Consider the following 17,085-nt stretch of genomic DNA (forward strand, 5'->3'; position numbering starts at 1 on the left):
GGGCAGCAGGATTTCAGAAACCCACCACTCAAGCCCTTTGGCTTTTAAATCTGCATCTGCCGCCATTGTCTCAAACATTACAATTGACTGTGGTATTAAGTAAAAGCATGTTTAAAACTTGTTCCGTGTCTGATGTTGATGTACGTCTTGTGGCTAGCGTTTCTATATGCACACATGGCCACGGTATTTAGCGCTCATGTACATTCCAAATTCATAGATGTCACGTTTATTCATTGCGTGGCCTCCACATATGATGGTATCATGCATTGGTAGTATCTCTCTCTATTTCTCTCCCCCTCTCTCTCTCTCCCTCTCTCTCTTGTCCTCTGGTGTGCCAGTGTTCACTGGCCTGTGAGAGATTCCTTATGGGAGGCCGTGTCCATGATGAGATTACATATTACGACCACTGCTCCCTTCATCATCATCATCATCATCAGCAGCATCATTTTTATCATCATCATGTCCCCTGCCCTTTTCAAGTTCAATTTTATGCTCACTGGGAAGATTATGACATCATCCTAGGTCATAATAAACATTTTACAATGTTCAGCACCCTCCCTTTTTATCCCAGACCTGCCAGAAAGCTGGGTTGAATTTTGAACTTTTACATCCCTTCAAAATAATTAAATCCCTTGATGCTGCCTTCCGTAACGAGTTTGAGGGCAGATGGAGAGACCTACCACAACTTCAGAAATTTTAAGTAGTCATTGCAACGTACTTTGGGAAGAAAATGAATTCCAACGGCATTGAAGCCGTAAGCTTGTCAGAAATGAAAAACATCTCCCTACTTCCAGTTTCTGCCGGGGTCAAGGAGGATGGGAGGCTCGAGTGACAGGGGCCGTATGTTTCATTAACATCGCTCACATTCCTTCTGCCCAGTAACAGCATTAGACGAAGAAGAAGAAGAAGACGAAGAAGAAGAAGAAGAAGAGGAATAAATGCTTGCATTATGCATAGCCCAGGCTGTCCTCGGCAAACCACATTTAGGCTGTATCTCTGGAATCGGCAACAGCCCTACCTGGATCTGGGATACCAGATCCAGATCTAGATGGATCTCCATTCTAGAAACACCATTTTCTCTGGTTCCGCATCACCACCTTCTATAGCTGAGATGAATTCACCCCAAGAGGTCACAGGATCGCTGAGCGGCCCAGGTGACTGCCACCGCCCAGGATGAATCGGAAGCCATTGTTGTCGCCGTTCACTCGCAGATAAGCTGACAAGCCGACAAGCCGCTTATTGGTGCAAAACAAAAATGTCTGATGATCCTATACTCCTCCCATCTTTGGTTGACTGGGTCTACTGACCGGGCCTTTGGCCAGGGATGAAAGTGAATTAGACAGGGAACCCACTTTCCCCTCAAGCTGGCCTCAAAATACTCAAGTCCTCTTTCTGAATTCCCTTGTCGGTCGACATGAGCAGACAGAGCAGTTTATTCCTCCTGGGTCGCCACCTCAATCGCGCTTCAATCGCTGCTGCTTGTGTAGTTAAGTCAGGGTCTGTGAAAAAATATATAACAACCACTCTCATCATAAATGCGAAATGCGGGACTTCTGCCATTTAACAGCGTTGCTGCGACACCTCATTGGTTTCCTCATCATTGCATTTGTTTTTGCTAGTTTCAAATGTGCAGTCATTATCGCTCCAGTACCTTCTCCTTTAATATAATGTTGCATAACATGTTTTTATATGACGTCGCGCATATTGTGCATGTTTTATTACACAGGGATTGTTTGCCTTTGCACTCTGTGCAGAATATCACACATCGCTGAGAGCAGCGAGGGATCTATCTGGTTTCTCCGGCGCTAAAAATAGCCCTTGAGCGCTGCTCTGGCGGTGGTGGTGGTGCTGTGGCGGGCCAGCGGGTCAAGCTGCCACATAAGGAAGCTCTGGTATGTCTTCTAACTGCCGTGTTATTTCTGCATCCCGGCCACCGGCATCTCGCCATCTCGATGAGCCAAAGCACATTTTAGTGCGGGGCTAAAGGCAGTGTGGAGGGTGACAGCTGAGCCAGTAGCCAGGCCTGTCATCCCAGTCCAGTCGGTCACTTAACCATCGACAAAGTCAGCCAGACAACCAGCCTGACAGTCAGCCAGTTCAATCAGCCAGTCAACTGGTCAATCAGTTTTAGACTGTTTCTTGTTCTGTCCATTTTTCCATTTTTGGCTCGAGTCGACCAACTCAAATTTCACTCAAATCCCATTTCTTATCTAATAACACTCCTTTTGTCGCTTGTCTTTGCAGGCAGCCTGAGTGAGGATCCCTCCTTTTGTCAGCACAGTGGGCGTGTGACATCATCTCTGGGAGGCTCCCCACTCCCTCTACCCCCCCCTCCCCCCTCCTCGCTCCCTCCCACTCTCCAGCGTCCCGGCCAATCAGCATCCAGGAGTTGGGCGGGGGGGTGTCCCACGGTCACGTGTGAGAATCCCCACCGGTCCCGGTTGCCATGACGACATGCACTGGTCCAGGCAGCATCTTGCTGTGGTGAGGAGGGAAAAGGAGAAATAGGAGGGAGGACGGAAGGCAAGAGAGAGAGAGAGAGAGAGAGAAGGGGAGGAGGGAGACGAGAGGGAAAAAAGAGGAACACCTTGGCTCTTCACTTGCCGCCGGTTCTCCATCCGTACAGTGAGTACTCCTCCCTTTTTCTTTATCCTCCATCAGCCGTATCATCCACAGGCCGGACATGACACCGGGGCCATTGTGGTTTAGTCTTGGACAGCGCTGCGTGGAGGATCATTCCGCCTTTAAAGATTTTGGCACTGACATCATGCACACGGGAGCTCCTTTGTTTTGTTGGGAATGTGAGCAGCCTGCCATACCTTGGATAAACAAGCCTTTGTGTCTGCGCCCGTCAGTCAGCTCCCATCGATCCCCCCCGAAAGGTGTCACAAGCCCGGGAAGGCAAGCATAGCGATGTGTCTTTTAAAATCTTCCCTCCTAAATCTCCCAAATTGCTTCCTTATGTAGCTCTCGAACGACTCCCTCTCTCTCTCTCTCTCATTCCTCCCTTCATTTGAGTCAGCCCCTTTGTGTTTTTTTTTAAATTAGAAAACCCAACTGGGTCATAGGTTGTACTCAATTGTAGGCTCAGTGGTGTACTAGTCAAACTAAACGCGATTAGTTTTTCTACACGTACTGCTTCCGCTGTGGAAAGCAGTTTGAGGTTTTAGGCTGAACAATATTAATTGTGTTCATAGCTATGTTGACATTGCCATGATATGACCATTTAAATTTTCAGTTACTCTATTTTCATTATACAAAGCCATAATTACACATGTGTGTCACTGTATAAGCTCTAAATGTAGAGTATGTTTCGTGAGTGCCTCTTTTTTTACTCTGGAGACTACCTTCCAGAAATTGCTGGCCTATTACGGACTTACAGTGCAGTCCCGCAGCAGCACAGCAATCTAAAATTTCTCTTCGCTATTCAGGAGAAAGTCTATGGTTGTTGTTTTTTTTTTTATTGTTATGAAGCGTGATGGAGAAAATACATACCGTGGCTTGGAACCCAGTCCTCAATCACATACAGTAAATCCTAATAACAAGCATATGTGCAAAAATTGTTATTTCATTTTTTTTTGTTATTTAGACATTCTTCACTTTGCGCCCATGCTGCACTGTACTTATTTGAGGAAAACGACATTTAACAGTTCAACCGACTGTGCAAAGCCTATTTACGATCACCTGTCATGATGCTACGCTACCCCTTTTCTCAGCCCTTTACTCATTTCAGGTCTGGAACACGCTCTTTGCATTCTATGGCAGAGCACTTCACACATCAGTTGTCAAGTGACATACAGTCTGCTGAATAGACCTTGGGCTATCAAGTAACGCTGCAAGCAGCCGTCCCCGTTGCGATGCAGCTGCACTGGTCCATGCGTCGGATCTAAATGGTTCTCCTTCAAAGGACTTCAATTCAAGTTGAAGTTCACTGAGCATGCATGACAGGGAATTTCAAACGCTCTGTGTCTGCGTGTCCTCTATCTGCACCACGATAGGAGGTGGGGAGAGAGGACGGCGTACGCCCTCCTAGAACTGCTTAGAGAGTGAGAGACCCCCTCTAATGTGCAGAGAGCTGATAGTGTTTGCAGGGCTATTTGTGAATATCAAAGCTCTATCTCAAGTGGTCACATTTCGGAGTTGTTGTTGCTGTGTTTTGTATGGCTCGGGGTCCATGTTGTGAGCCATGGCACATTTGCAAAACGCCAGTGACTTTGATAGTCAAGCGGGGCTCTAGTAAAGCATGTTGTTGGATTTTTTTGGTCTAAAAAGTCAATGCAGTCAGACTATTTATATGCCATTAGTAGGTTAGTTGGATTGGTGGTTTCCTCTTAAAAAGCTTGTTCCTGGAGTATGCTGTAAAGTACGGGAGGCGTTTTTATTATAATTATTCTGTGGGTTGCTCTCTTAGACCCTCTTGGCGACAATGCCTTGCCATATGAACATGATCGTGGAAAACATGCTACATTTAATATATCCAAAGTCAAAGTTATATCTAAAAAAAAAAAAAAAAACAGTCCCAGAACGACTTGGGGAAACAGCTTACATTTTTATTTTCACTTTTTTTTGGGTGATGACGGAAAAAAAAAAAAGAAAAAACAAAACGGACAGATCCAAGAAAGAAAGAAAGAAAGAAAGAAACAAACAATAAGTGATATATTAATCATCAATCCATGTACTTTATAGACCACCATAGCCATAATAAAGCAGTAATTACGTCCAGTGACGTGTGGTGGCCTCCTGCCTTCCAGCCCAGCGTCACATTTGCAGCGACCAATAGGATTAAAATGAGCTAAAACACGCACACTCACACCGAGGAGCGGCGGGGGGGGGGGGTCGATGAAAACATTCCAAACGCAACGTCGATCTCAAACGATTCAATTGACTTGTCGTGACGTACTGAGTCTCAAGCGTGGGTCGTGGATGGATTTCGATTTAGCCAAGCGACATTCTACCCTTCCGAGAAAAACGCTGCTATTCGCCGTGGCGGCCGGGCTCTCCCCCCCCCCCCCCCCCCCCCCCACCCCCGCCGCGACGTCGAAATGGTTCCGTCCGATTCTTCCCTGTCAGTTTCAAGTTGCGCCTTCCCGGCGGAGGTCGACCCGCGGAGAGACGCCGAGACCGCGGCGCGTTCCCGGAGCAGTTCCCGGCCCCCGCGTGGGCATGGATGTATTACCGAGCGAGGCGGATACATCGTAGACGTGCTTCAAAGGTAAGAAGTTGTAATGGTCCGTACTGCTTGGCAAAAAAAAACAAACAAACAAACCAAAAAAAACACAAAACAACCCAAAAACAGAACAACAAAAAAACCTCGCGGTGTTTGCTGGGGTCTCCGGCACGTTTTTGGGGGGACGTCACGCTTCGGTGCCTCTCCCGTTTGGGAACAGGAGTCCACACCGCGGCGCAACGTTCAGTTAAATCGTAACCGGGGGGAGCGACGCACACCTTGTGATATCGTGCTGGATCGGTGCGAGTCCGTCGACAATACCTGTTTGTGATGTAAGAGCGGCGGCCGAGCGTGGGTCCGATGGAACCGCCTGTGGAACGCTTGAGTGATGCGGCTCGTTCGGTTGTCTGGCGTCCTGGAAATGCATCATTATTCCAGTGGGGTTTTCCCCCTCCGATTGTTTTCTGGTGTGTGTATATATATACATACTATACTGGAGGGTCGTAAACACACACATATATATATATATATATATATATATATATATATATATATATATATATATATATATATATATGTTTACGACCCTCCAGTTAATGACATGCCATCAAATAAAGTGCGTTCTCTCTTCCGATCTTACGATTGCACATCTCCAGGTGTGCCTCCCACACGGGGCTGGGAGTATCGGTGGGCAGATAAATCTTCCAACCTTCTTTTTTTGTATTTTTAATTTGAGCTTGCATGTGTTCATTGCACTGTTTATACTGGGTATTTATAACAGTCTTGCCGTTGCAGAAATGACTACCGAGGTCGGAATGTGGTTGGCGTTAAAGGGTTTTTGCGAGGCTGAGTAACTGTCATGTCCTGTCTGGATGTTTTTAGGGGTAGCCTAATGGCGTGGGTTATTTTTATGCCGAGATGTATTATTTCAACATTTCGCTATGCTGCTTTTCGTCGAAAGGTCGAGGCATTCCTGCCACTGACTTTTGAGAGCTGCGCTATTGTGTTGCTCTTTCGCAAAAGTCCCTTAAAACTAACCCCGAAAGGAATTCTTCCATCATTTCTCGTTGTAGAATAAATTAGAATTTATAGGCCCACTCTCTGTTGCCCAGTTTTCTTTGTCAAAAAAAGACCTCCCGACCTCAGGCATCTATAAAGATGCCCCCCCCCCCCCATCCCCAATGTTGTAAGACTCAACAACACAAAAAAAACCTCAATTTTCTCTTCTTGACCCACATTCGGCCATGCATCACTGCTTCAGCAGAGAGAAGGAAGAGGGATCTGACCTGATGGACATTCCCCCCCCGGACAAAGAGTCTCTTCCCCTGTCTCTATGGCTCGATCTGGCGCTCTTTGTCACAGTGATTGGTGGTTGTTCATCCGAGTCATCCTTTGCGTTTCATCTGCTATATTTTATCTTCCAGCTGCGTCCACTCAAACGATGCTAGACCCTTCTGAGGTTGCTGACAGACAGACGTTAGTTAGTGCTTTGCGATATCATACCTCTCCGTTTCCCTCCCGGGAGAGCAGGATATAGGGAGGAGGGGTAGGAAGTGTGTTTGTTGGCTGACTTAGCCAACATGCCAGATGACTGGATTTCTTTGGGTGCGTTGCAATGTTATTTCACTACATATATGTATTCTCGTATGTATATCTATGTGACAAATAAATAATCATCTTGGTTTGGCTCCAAACAGAGATTATGAGGAGAAGTGTGGCCTGACTTGCTTGCTTTATCCTCTGGTCTATACTGTCCTTGGTAAGTGGGGAGGTATTACAATGGTTATTTAGGTGGCAAAACTCCATAACACAGAGGTGATACTTATGCATGCATCTCATCACCTATCACCACTACCTAGAAAATTCATTAGTCTTTATTTTGGACATTTGGATATACTTGGATATTTGCTGGTATGGGTAAAGCAGTCTTGGTCACACTGAGACTACATACTGCCATTGGGAAAGAGTGAGTTCCTATTTAACTGGTGTCCCCATGGTCCCACAAAGAACCTTGGCGTCACGAAACAACGCAAGATGAAAGGGAGGAAGGAAACTCTGTGAAGTTGGCTCCAAATGTGTGATGAGCAGTTGGATGTGCGCGAGCTGTCACGTTTTATCCACAGTTTGGGCTTATTGACTCATCAGAAGTGGGTCCGACACAGATCACTGCCATTGGTGCGGTGTGCTCTGTGCCCTAAAAAGGAGAGATGTCTGTAATTGAATTCCTGCGGAGTGCTGTTAACCGTTGGAGGTTTATGTTCTGCAACCGTCTATTATTGAAAGGAATTCAATTTATTCAGCCAACTGACAGCCAGCAACCATTTGAAATGTTTCCTTTTTTGAACAAGATCACAATGTTTATTCTATTCATGGGTTTTGTGCCAGCCCTATCCCATGCACACCGCTCTGTGCAGATCGTTCTTGAAATCGTTTAACTTTTCATTATTTCTAATTCATGCTTGCGATACTGTCAGGTGTTTGAAAGTAAAAAAAAACAACAATAAAAACAAAGCAACAAATAAAACGTGTTTTTGCATGCAAAACATGATGTTCAAAAAAATGTAATAGAAGGTTTAAATATTCATTTAGAGTTTTAAATTTTATATTTTTAAGTCACCTTTCTATGTAACATGGGCTTACATGATATACTTAATCATAATGAAGCTACTTAGTACTGTATGCATGTCTGCAATAAGCTGTCATCTAAAATAACTAGACAACATAGGGAAACCATTCAGTTACTGTAGATGGCATTGTCTGTATGCATTTCCTAAAAGCCTGGACATTTGGGTATGAGGGCTATATTTAAATGGACCTAGCTTATTATAGGATATGTGTGTAAACACAAGACCTTTTGAAGATGTCCTGTGGTATCTGACACCAAGACGTTAGCGGCAGATCCTTTAAGTCCTGTAAGTTGTGAGGTGGGGCCCCCATGGATCGGCCTTGTTGTTCCAGCACATCCCACAGATGCACGGATTGAGATCTGGGGAATTTGGAGGCAAAGTCAACACCTTGAACTCTTTGGTGTGTGTGTGTGTGTGTGTGTGTGTGTGTGTGTGTGTGTGTGTGTGTGTGTGTGTGTGTGTGTGTGTGTGTGTGTGTGTGTGTGTGTGTGTGTGTGTGTGTGTGTTCTTGAATTTGACCAGGAAGATGATAATTGCAGGGGAAAATGGGGACGATTATTGGATTGAAAAGACTGAAAACACATTGAATTGTTGAGATTTCTGCATAGATAGTTTTGGAAAATAAACATCTCAACCAATGTTCTCAGCTGAATTTCAGCGTATACCCCCTGCCTCTTCTGCATGTATGTACAACTGCTGTCACAAACTTAATTGGAAATTGTTTTGCCATGGCTTTGCAACCATTTTCTGAGATCAAAGGGCCTACTGATCAAGAGTTTAACCTCTTGATCAGTTTTCCCGAGCTGCACTGAGCTGCCAGGTAGATGGGTCATTTTGCCCAAAATATATTTCACTGCTGTTTAACAAGGTGAAAGACAAAGCTGTTGAACAAAAATTGCATTGCTGAATGATCGCTTTGATAATGATGGTATTTTTCTTGAGACCAAGTCACATTTTTCTCTAAGTTTAGTATATTGTGAAAAGTGAAGTGAAAATTAGACCTCAAAATTCAAATTCTGATTGAACGGGGGAAAATGTCATTCTAAAAATCATTCCATCTGCAGTAAAATTTCTAGATTCCTGTTCATTGCTCAGCCCCAGTTATACTCTGTATGTTGTTGGTTCCACTAGAAGGTGATGTTGTCAATTCATCCTGTTTGACTTGACCAAGTCCGTTTGGTTTGAGTCAAGGAATTATTTTGTTTTTGTGGTGTTCAAGTGGTAGGACATGGCATCCAGCTTTATCTGTAGACCTATACAACTGGGAAATAAACTTTTAATTACAGATTATTTATGAGCATCTTGAAAAATCTTAAGTGAAATGCAAGAACCGTCAAAATAATTTCAGGACGTATTTGTGGGCTAGGCTTTGAAGCACAGTAGTAACAGTTGCAATTAAATTACAGTGCTATGTCTATAACCAGGAGAAAAAAAATTATATATTGTAATAGCCCACCACGGTAACTTGTAAGCAAGCTTTTCCTTAGAGTTGTAGGCTATATCCACCACATTCACCTGTCTACCACTACCTACTATGATTCATAGAGATTTCAGTTGAAATGGCATTATGTCTTGCTTGTGTGGTCTTGCTTGTTCTGATGTCCCATAGGTAAAGATTAGGACCTCGTACTAATACGCTTTGGCTCTTTAATGGACCGTGTTAGTCAGAAGTGGGACAGTGTTACAACTACATTCCACTGTCCAGTCAAATGGGGCTGTTTACATTGAGCCAGTCAGCTGACCCTTGAACAGTAGTGCAGCGCAACCTAATCTCCTGTTTCACTGCCGCATGAAAGTTTTAACTACTTAGCACATGAGCAACAAGACTGACAAATACCATCACCGCTATAAGAAAAGAGATGACTTTAATAGGCTTCTTGTTGATCTATTCTTAACAGCAACATCAATTCATTTTCCCTGTTAGGATCGCCAGGCTTGATCCTATCCCAGCTAACTGGCTATAAGGCAGGGAGACACTCTCGATTGGAAGCCAGTCCTAGGCAATCTCCAATTAGCCTAATCGGCATGCCTTTGGAAGTGGGAGGACACCTGAGCACCTGGAGGAAACCCACACAACCACAATGAGAACATGCAAAGTAGCTGCAAGGCAACAGCGCTTACCAACCGTGTCACCATAGTAACAACATTCTGGTGAGAGCTATAGACTATGTTAATTGGCCAGAGGTTGCATCTCAGAGGATTCCTATTTTTTTCAATTTTGGCCCTCTCTCAGAGTGGCATGCCCTAAAGACAATAGATGTAGATGAAATAAGACGCAAGGTGCTAGATACTAGGGCTGTGACGGTATGATTTTTTTTTTTTTCTTTCTTTTCTTTTTCGAGCGCCATCTTTTTGCATTACAATAACAGGATAAAACAGATAGAAATGCACTATATATATATATATATATATATATATATTCACATTGAAAAGCTGAATCCAATTTGACTAATAAAACACACACAAATGTAATCCCCATCTATTTATCTCGACAACCGTTCATCTGATCTACTTCACACTTGGTGGGTCTATTGCTGGGGACCCATGGGTGTGCAGCGTCAAATTTGGTGCAATTTTGACACGTGACGGGTGTCATATTAATAAACTTCCAACAAACAAGCGAAAAGCGAGCCGCTCTGTGCAGCTGGGGCGCTTTGTGGCATCATCCGATTGCAGTCAGCGGGATGATTTGTGACGTTATCCAATATGTGAAGCAAGAGATGCACACCTGGCAAGCAATGCTGTGCGCATTGCTAACATGAGGGCAGAGGAAGTGCGCGAGATGCGAGTCGAGCACCGGTGCGTGACCTCCAACGTCAGGGAGACAGACTGCCAGGCACGCGAGCGGAGCACCTGGCGGTCCACATAAACGCGACTAAAGCATTGACCGAAGAAACCTGGACTCGACTGATCCTCCTGAAGTTTACTATGGCTATATTTTCACATTTGGTGCTTATTTTTTAATGCAAAGTTGTCCCCTCATTTTGTTAGTCTGTGCCATATTGAACGGGCATGCACTGGAACAAATCTGTCTGTGTGTCCTTCGATTATCTCGACATCCGATCTACTTCACTCTTAGCAGGTGTATTGCTTGGGACCCAAGGACGTGCAGTGTCGAATTTGGTGCAGTTTGTACACGGACACGTGCGTGTATAATATTAATAAACTTTGAATAAACAGCGAGCCGGTGGGGCTTCAGGGCTCTGCAACTGAGTCACAAAGACTGTCTTTCCCCGGTGAATGACTTTAACCAGCAGTTTCATCTTCCATTGTGGAACACAGGGCTGAATCATAGACTTTTTATTAAACTGTTACATTAAAATGTCTGAGAAAGTCTTACATTTCAAACTGGCATGTACTGGTATTTTTAATGGACTGTCCTTCCCCCTTCATGTGCGGCGTGCAAAGCTGAAGTGAAGTCTCTCCAGAAGCGCTTGAACATTGGATGGAAAAAAAAGTAAATGATAATAATGAAAGAGTGATTATTCTGTTTAGAATTCATATCTTCCTGTAATTTTCACCAGTAAAAAAAAAAGGATTGCGGTAATGTGGTTATCGTCACCTAGGCCTACTAGACACCATATCCCTATGGCTCGCAGCCATAGGGATATAGCGTCTAGTAGTTTAGTTTGAACTTGACTGCAGTGTTTGAATATGTGGAACCAAGCAGATCGCAGGTTCCTTAGTACCTGGCAGGTATTCACTGACAGCCTGGAATGTTTCAGTAAGCCTGTGGTGAGTTAAAGTGATGCAAAGTTTCCCTATTCTCCACTGCAAAGTGTATCCTTGTGTGACCCGCCAACATCTAAATACAGGCTACCTCCACGGGAATCCATATAACTAATGAACCATGTCTCTACTAGGGCTGAACGGTTAATCAAATTCAAACGGACATCACGAAGGGTGTTTTATATATTTTTTTTATGTTACACAATCTAACCCAGTGATGCTATTCCGCCGACTTGCATGCGTCTCTATTATGACTAGTTGTGGCTCTTTAAAGTGTTGTTTAAAATAAAATAAATTCTGAATGAGTATTTCAATAAATTTTGCCTGAGACATAGTCTGCAGTATTCAAAACTGAATTTCCAGTTAGACACATCAACCTATGATGGCTGTGAGATAGAGTGCATCAATATAGATCTGGATCATGCATCAATGGAGCATCAATGGCTGATCACCTGGTTTCCACTGATCATTTTATTATCAGTGGAAATAATTTTATTATTTTTGTATTTAATTGTACTATTACCGTACATAAGTAATAACCTGGAGCCGCAACACCGGACTCCTAACCGTGCCACCACCGTGTCCAAATCCTCCATCGGCTTCCACGCTGCAAGCACCGCAACAGCCTCCATGCTTTTAATAAATACAAAAAACAACTTTTGTTTCAATCCATGGAATATCACACTTAAATTAAGCCATTTAGCTTAATTTAAGAGTGATGTTCCAGAGAACACGGCATCTACTGCAGCAGACATGCGAGATAGTCGGCTTGTTGCTTTCTCTACGTAACTTCCGGTTTGCCATCTACCAGGATACATTTGTACATCATTTGTGTATAATAATACATTTGTCCTTGCAATGGTAATAAAAACATGGTAATAATAATATGGTTCTAATAATAATTGCAATTATTGCATACATCCTGCTTTTCATTTCTTAATAAGATATTACTAGTGGTTCGATGGAAGAAGGGGACATTTCAGAAATTTGGCTCTTGTGAAAATATTTTTTGTAAATGTGGCTGCTGAACTGGGAAAGGTTGAGTACCACTGCTATAGAATTATTTATTGCTTGTCTTTAGTGAATGATACAGAAGATAAGGAACTTAAGATAAAATTGCATACTAAATTGCAAACGCAGTATCGGTCTAAAAAATCAGTAATTTGATTATTTTCCCAAATTTTACCCGTACTCTGTACTGTAAGAGAAACCAAAAGGTAACTGGGGATGCACAGACACCTATACTCCTTTGTTATTGGGCCCAATACAGCACTCATACTTGTTCTCCGATACCTAAACCAGATACCAACAAAATGATTTTGTTGCATTAAGTGTCTTGTTTCATTTTGGGAATTCAGTGATGGCCTAATGTTGTGAAAGTAGGAAGTCAATCAATTTCTTAAAAGTGTCTGCGATTGTGCTTCTGTTGTGAATATTAATATTTGTATTGGCAAGTGTAGAGCTTGAGTACTCAGTACTTGTTCTGGCTTCAAAAAATGGTATCTGTGCGCCTGTTTCTACCAGCCACGTGTTATTTAGCTTGGAAATAATCTTTAATAGTAGTTAATAATAGTAAAGTGTCTTTCTGAAACATGTGCATTTTGCAGCTGCTTTTAACCCTGGCAACAAAAAGGCTAACAGCATGTCATTTTCACCTGTCAACCTTTTCCCCTGTGTGGACCAAAACATATTTCACATTCACTTTCTGGTCTCACTGAAGGACCTGAGGGCCTTGTTATCCTCTTACCTAAGAAAAAAATCCTCTTTAGAGAGAGGAAAAGGAAAATTGAGCACATGCGGTTTGTGTCTATCAGCTTGCTTCCAGTATGTGTGGTGCTGGTAATGGCAAGAGCCCCAGAGATTAGTGCCAGACCGGCCATCTTTTGGCCCTGAACAACCCCGGCCATAGTGTACATCAAAGTCCAAGTGATCCACACTCAAGTCCACCTCATCCAAGTGACCCACACTCCTTGGCATTTGTACTGATTCAAGGCCTAAAATGATGACCCAATTATTAGATCCATGTTTATACTTCTACCCTATGTAGCGTGTTCTCTCTCCAATAATTGTGTTTTGGCAGCTAAGATAACAAATAACACTTGCTGTTTATACAGTAAGTGTTATTTGCCAGAATCTGCATTCAAACTCTCCCTGGTAGAGTCATCAGTGTGTGTGTGCATCGTGGCTGGGTGCGTGGGTGTCCGGATACCTTTCTATTGGATTAGTCTACTGTGTGGGGTTCACAAGAAGCAATGTCCCCCTATAGCTGTAATGTACTGTTGGAGTACAGCTGGCAGGGGGAAAGCAAAATGATGGAGTAATGTATGGCTGGAAAGCATTCGCACGTGCATGTTCTCAGGCGACTTCTGCTCTGGCCAGAATTGATTTTGAGCATTCACGTTTGTATTGCCAATTTTTGAAACACTCTCTGGCTATTTGAGGTTTCATCCAAGTCTCTGGTTCTCTGACAGGTGCTATCTACTTGTTGAGCGCAGAAGGCCTGATGCGTTGTTGGGACTGCTGTTACCAGACACTGGCTCAGGTCTAGGCAACAAGAACTCTGTGCAGAGGTGTCATAGAGCAGGGGCAACTGGTGACAGCTGACTGTTCCCTGAGCTTGCCATGTCTGAAACACTTGTTTACCAACTGAGCTGCTCACAACCCCATGCAGTGTCATTAACAAAGGTTTGTACTTGTGTCTGTGTTGTCAGATCATGGCTTGTGTTGGCTGTTGCATGTTCCCGTTATGTTCCAGTAGCCATTTCCTTGCAATTCACGATGACTGTGACTATGTATATGAATAATAATAATTCATAACTATACACAGTTTTTTTTCTGTGTTCAACATTTTTAGCAATTATTACAATGGTTTGATATGGACATTTTTATAAGAATGTGAAATACTTAGTTCTCGGCTTTCTATGAAGAGGTTGAATGCAGTAGCATTTTGTCTCTCAGCACTTGACTCTTTGACAATTGGATATTCTTCAAAGTTTAACATTGGCTTTGTAATTAGTCTTGTGAACAGCAGTGAGCAGAGCTGCACATGAGTTTTCAATTTCTAGTGAGAATAGAAAACCACCAATGTTTATTTTCACTTTTTAAGCTAAGCTATTAGTTTTGGCTCAGCTGTTTATGTTGCTAGTCTTTGTGTGTCTTCCAAGTGTTGAAAGGTAAAGAACTGGTTGCAATGTGATTGCTGTGTCATGGAAAGAAATGTGAATGAACTAAGCCTTGGATGAAGGGATACTGTTAGAGACATGGGCTCTCCTGTCTTTTTTTTGTTCTAGGGAATGGCTTATGTTACATATTAAAAGGGCATTAAGCACCCCACTCTGAGCTATCCTCTTGTCCTTTTCCATCCCACTTTTTTGCCCTCTCTTTTCATACCACAACGGTCATGACTAAGCCCAGGAAACAAGTCTGTGTTGGCTCTGTTGGCACACTGGTCTCAGATTGCACTTCCTAGAAGCTCTGTGTGTATGAGTAACCAAATACGCTATGTAGGCCCTCACTGTCCAGTGTGAAAATTATGCAAATCACAAGAGAACGAGGCAGATATCAAAAATCCCTGGAAGGTTGTTGCTAAATCAGTTGTATGTGAACTGATAATACTATAGTCTGAATTATAAGCTCTCATTTTGAAAAATTCCCACTCCATATTCCTGGTCCATTTTGCTGTGTTTCGCTTTCTGTGTTTTTATTGGGTGCCCAATCTATACTGCACAGTTTTTAAGTGGTTTGCTAATCCAGGCAACTTTGTCATGGGCCAGCAAGAAGTTCTCACACAACCATATTTTACAATCATATATTTCCGTGGCGTAAGAAGATAACAATCCTATAGTATTTCTGATAGAAATTTGCGAAGAAGGGCCATCTGCTGTCTCCAAATCTCCCCTAGAGAAGCGTAAAAACTATTTTACTTTGCTCTGTTGGCTGCGCTATCTGCGTTTTTGTATCAAATTCATTTTGAATCTCACCTCATGTAATGGTTAGCTTGAGTTTGATATAGGTCAGCAAATTCTGGAATTCAGCACAGCTCAAATTCAGGTAAGCTCACAGTCTTTTGGGCAGAAAAGAAGGGTGCCTTGGCAGCACAACAAAGCAGACCAGCGGCGGTGTAAATCAAGCCCCTTGGAAGAGGGCCGCTGCTGATCTACAATCATCTGAGCCTTTTAAGATTACACAATATGAGAAGGTCAAGGGTAGCTGGCACTGGTTCTCAGCAGCCCATCCCATATAGGCCAGGTCAGGTCACAAAACATTTCACCAATACTATACAGGGGACTATAAATACTCCTGTTTATCTACAACACAATTGAAGACAGATTCCATCACAGGGCAGCAAAAGTAATCTCCAATTCCATCCATGATTTAGAACAAATGGATTTGATTTGTTTTGTGGTATAATTTTAATAGTTAAAGATGGTAGTTTTTGTCAAGTCCTAAAATGGGAGTATAAGCAGCCTATTACTGTACATAATACTGTTAAAGGCCAATTTGACTTGTAGGGTCATTTAGAATTCTCTGTTACACTGAAAATGTACATGACATTGACAAAATAGATGGAAATCTGACCCAGTGATCAGTTTTAATTTCTCAAAATTGCAGTTAAACTGGAAGGCGGTTAAAAGTTGTTTGACCTCAGTATCGCTTGTGGGAATTGATGAATGAATGATTCCACATCACACAATCATGTTGTCTTAGTTGTTAGAAAAGGACATAAATCACATGCATGATACAAAAGCCAGAGGGTAAGGACACAGTGTTTGCCAGGATCTAGTTCAGCCTCAGTCGGCGGAAAATGTTTGTTTAGTATCAACGAGGTCTGAGGCTTTGTCTGCTAATGGCCCTTTGAACACACCGTCCGCACTGAGTTCTGTTCCGTAGTATCTTATAATTCTCATTCAAGCTGTTTGTCACAATTTGAATAGAAGCCAAACATCTTTCTGGCAGCGCTTCTGAGATTTTGGATCACTATCCAGGATGTACTCCTATCGGCATGTACTACTGCGGTTTGAAGATGTCTGACTTCTATGATCTTGGAGGAAGGCGGTGACGCTGAACCTCAGATTGGCAGCTCAGCTGCGCTAATGATTTTTTTTTTTACTGCTTGAAAATGTCCTAATAATCAACTATACCTTTCGACTTTCTTTTTTCTACTGAAACTGATTGTCTGTCTCATAGATTAAAAGGAGAGGGTTAAAGGCCACCTCTAGCCAATTTCACATCTTGCGCTCCACCTACATTTTTGGGGGTGTGGTTAACAATTGAGGGAAGTCGCTCATGGCAACTCACAATAAATGAAGCAGATTCTCACAGACACCTACGCTGGTGTCAATAATGGAAGGCACAAGTAAACATAGTGACCACTTAAATTAAACTTTTGAGTCGGAGGACTTTTCCCTCCACTCTCCCCCACCCGCACCTTAATAATGGCTGACTCTTGCAATGGACTTGTCACCTCAACTTTTGAGTTCCTTTGTGGCCAAAAGGGAAAATGTTTCCATTCATGCGGAGTTGGTGTGCCGGTTTATGTTTCGTCAGTTTGTGTTTATGATA

The 17,085-nt window shown here is 43.0% G+C and overlaps 1 protein-coding gene across 1 annotated transcript in view; it reads left to right on the forward strand.

Annotated features, from left to right (window-relative positions):
- mical3a (microtubule associated monooxygenase, calponin and LIM domain containing 3a) overlaps nt 1-17,085 on the forward strand; it is a 104,899-nt gene that overhangs the window by 20,268 nt on the left and 67,546 nt on the right. The window contains exon 2 of the mRNA XM_080002382.1: nt 2,245-2,625. The gene's annotated coding sequence lies outside the window, so the exon portion shown is untranslated. The remainder of the gene's footprint in view (nt 1-2,244; nt 2,626-17,085) is intronic.

Source organism: Zeus faber (assembly GCF_960531495.2).
Source record: "Zeus faber genome assembly, chromosome: 6".
NCBI lineage: Eukaryota > Metazoa > Chordata > Actinopteri > Zeiformes > Zeidae > Zeus > Zeus faber.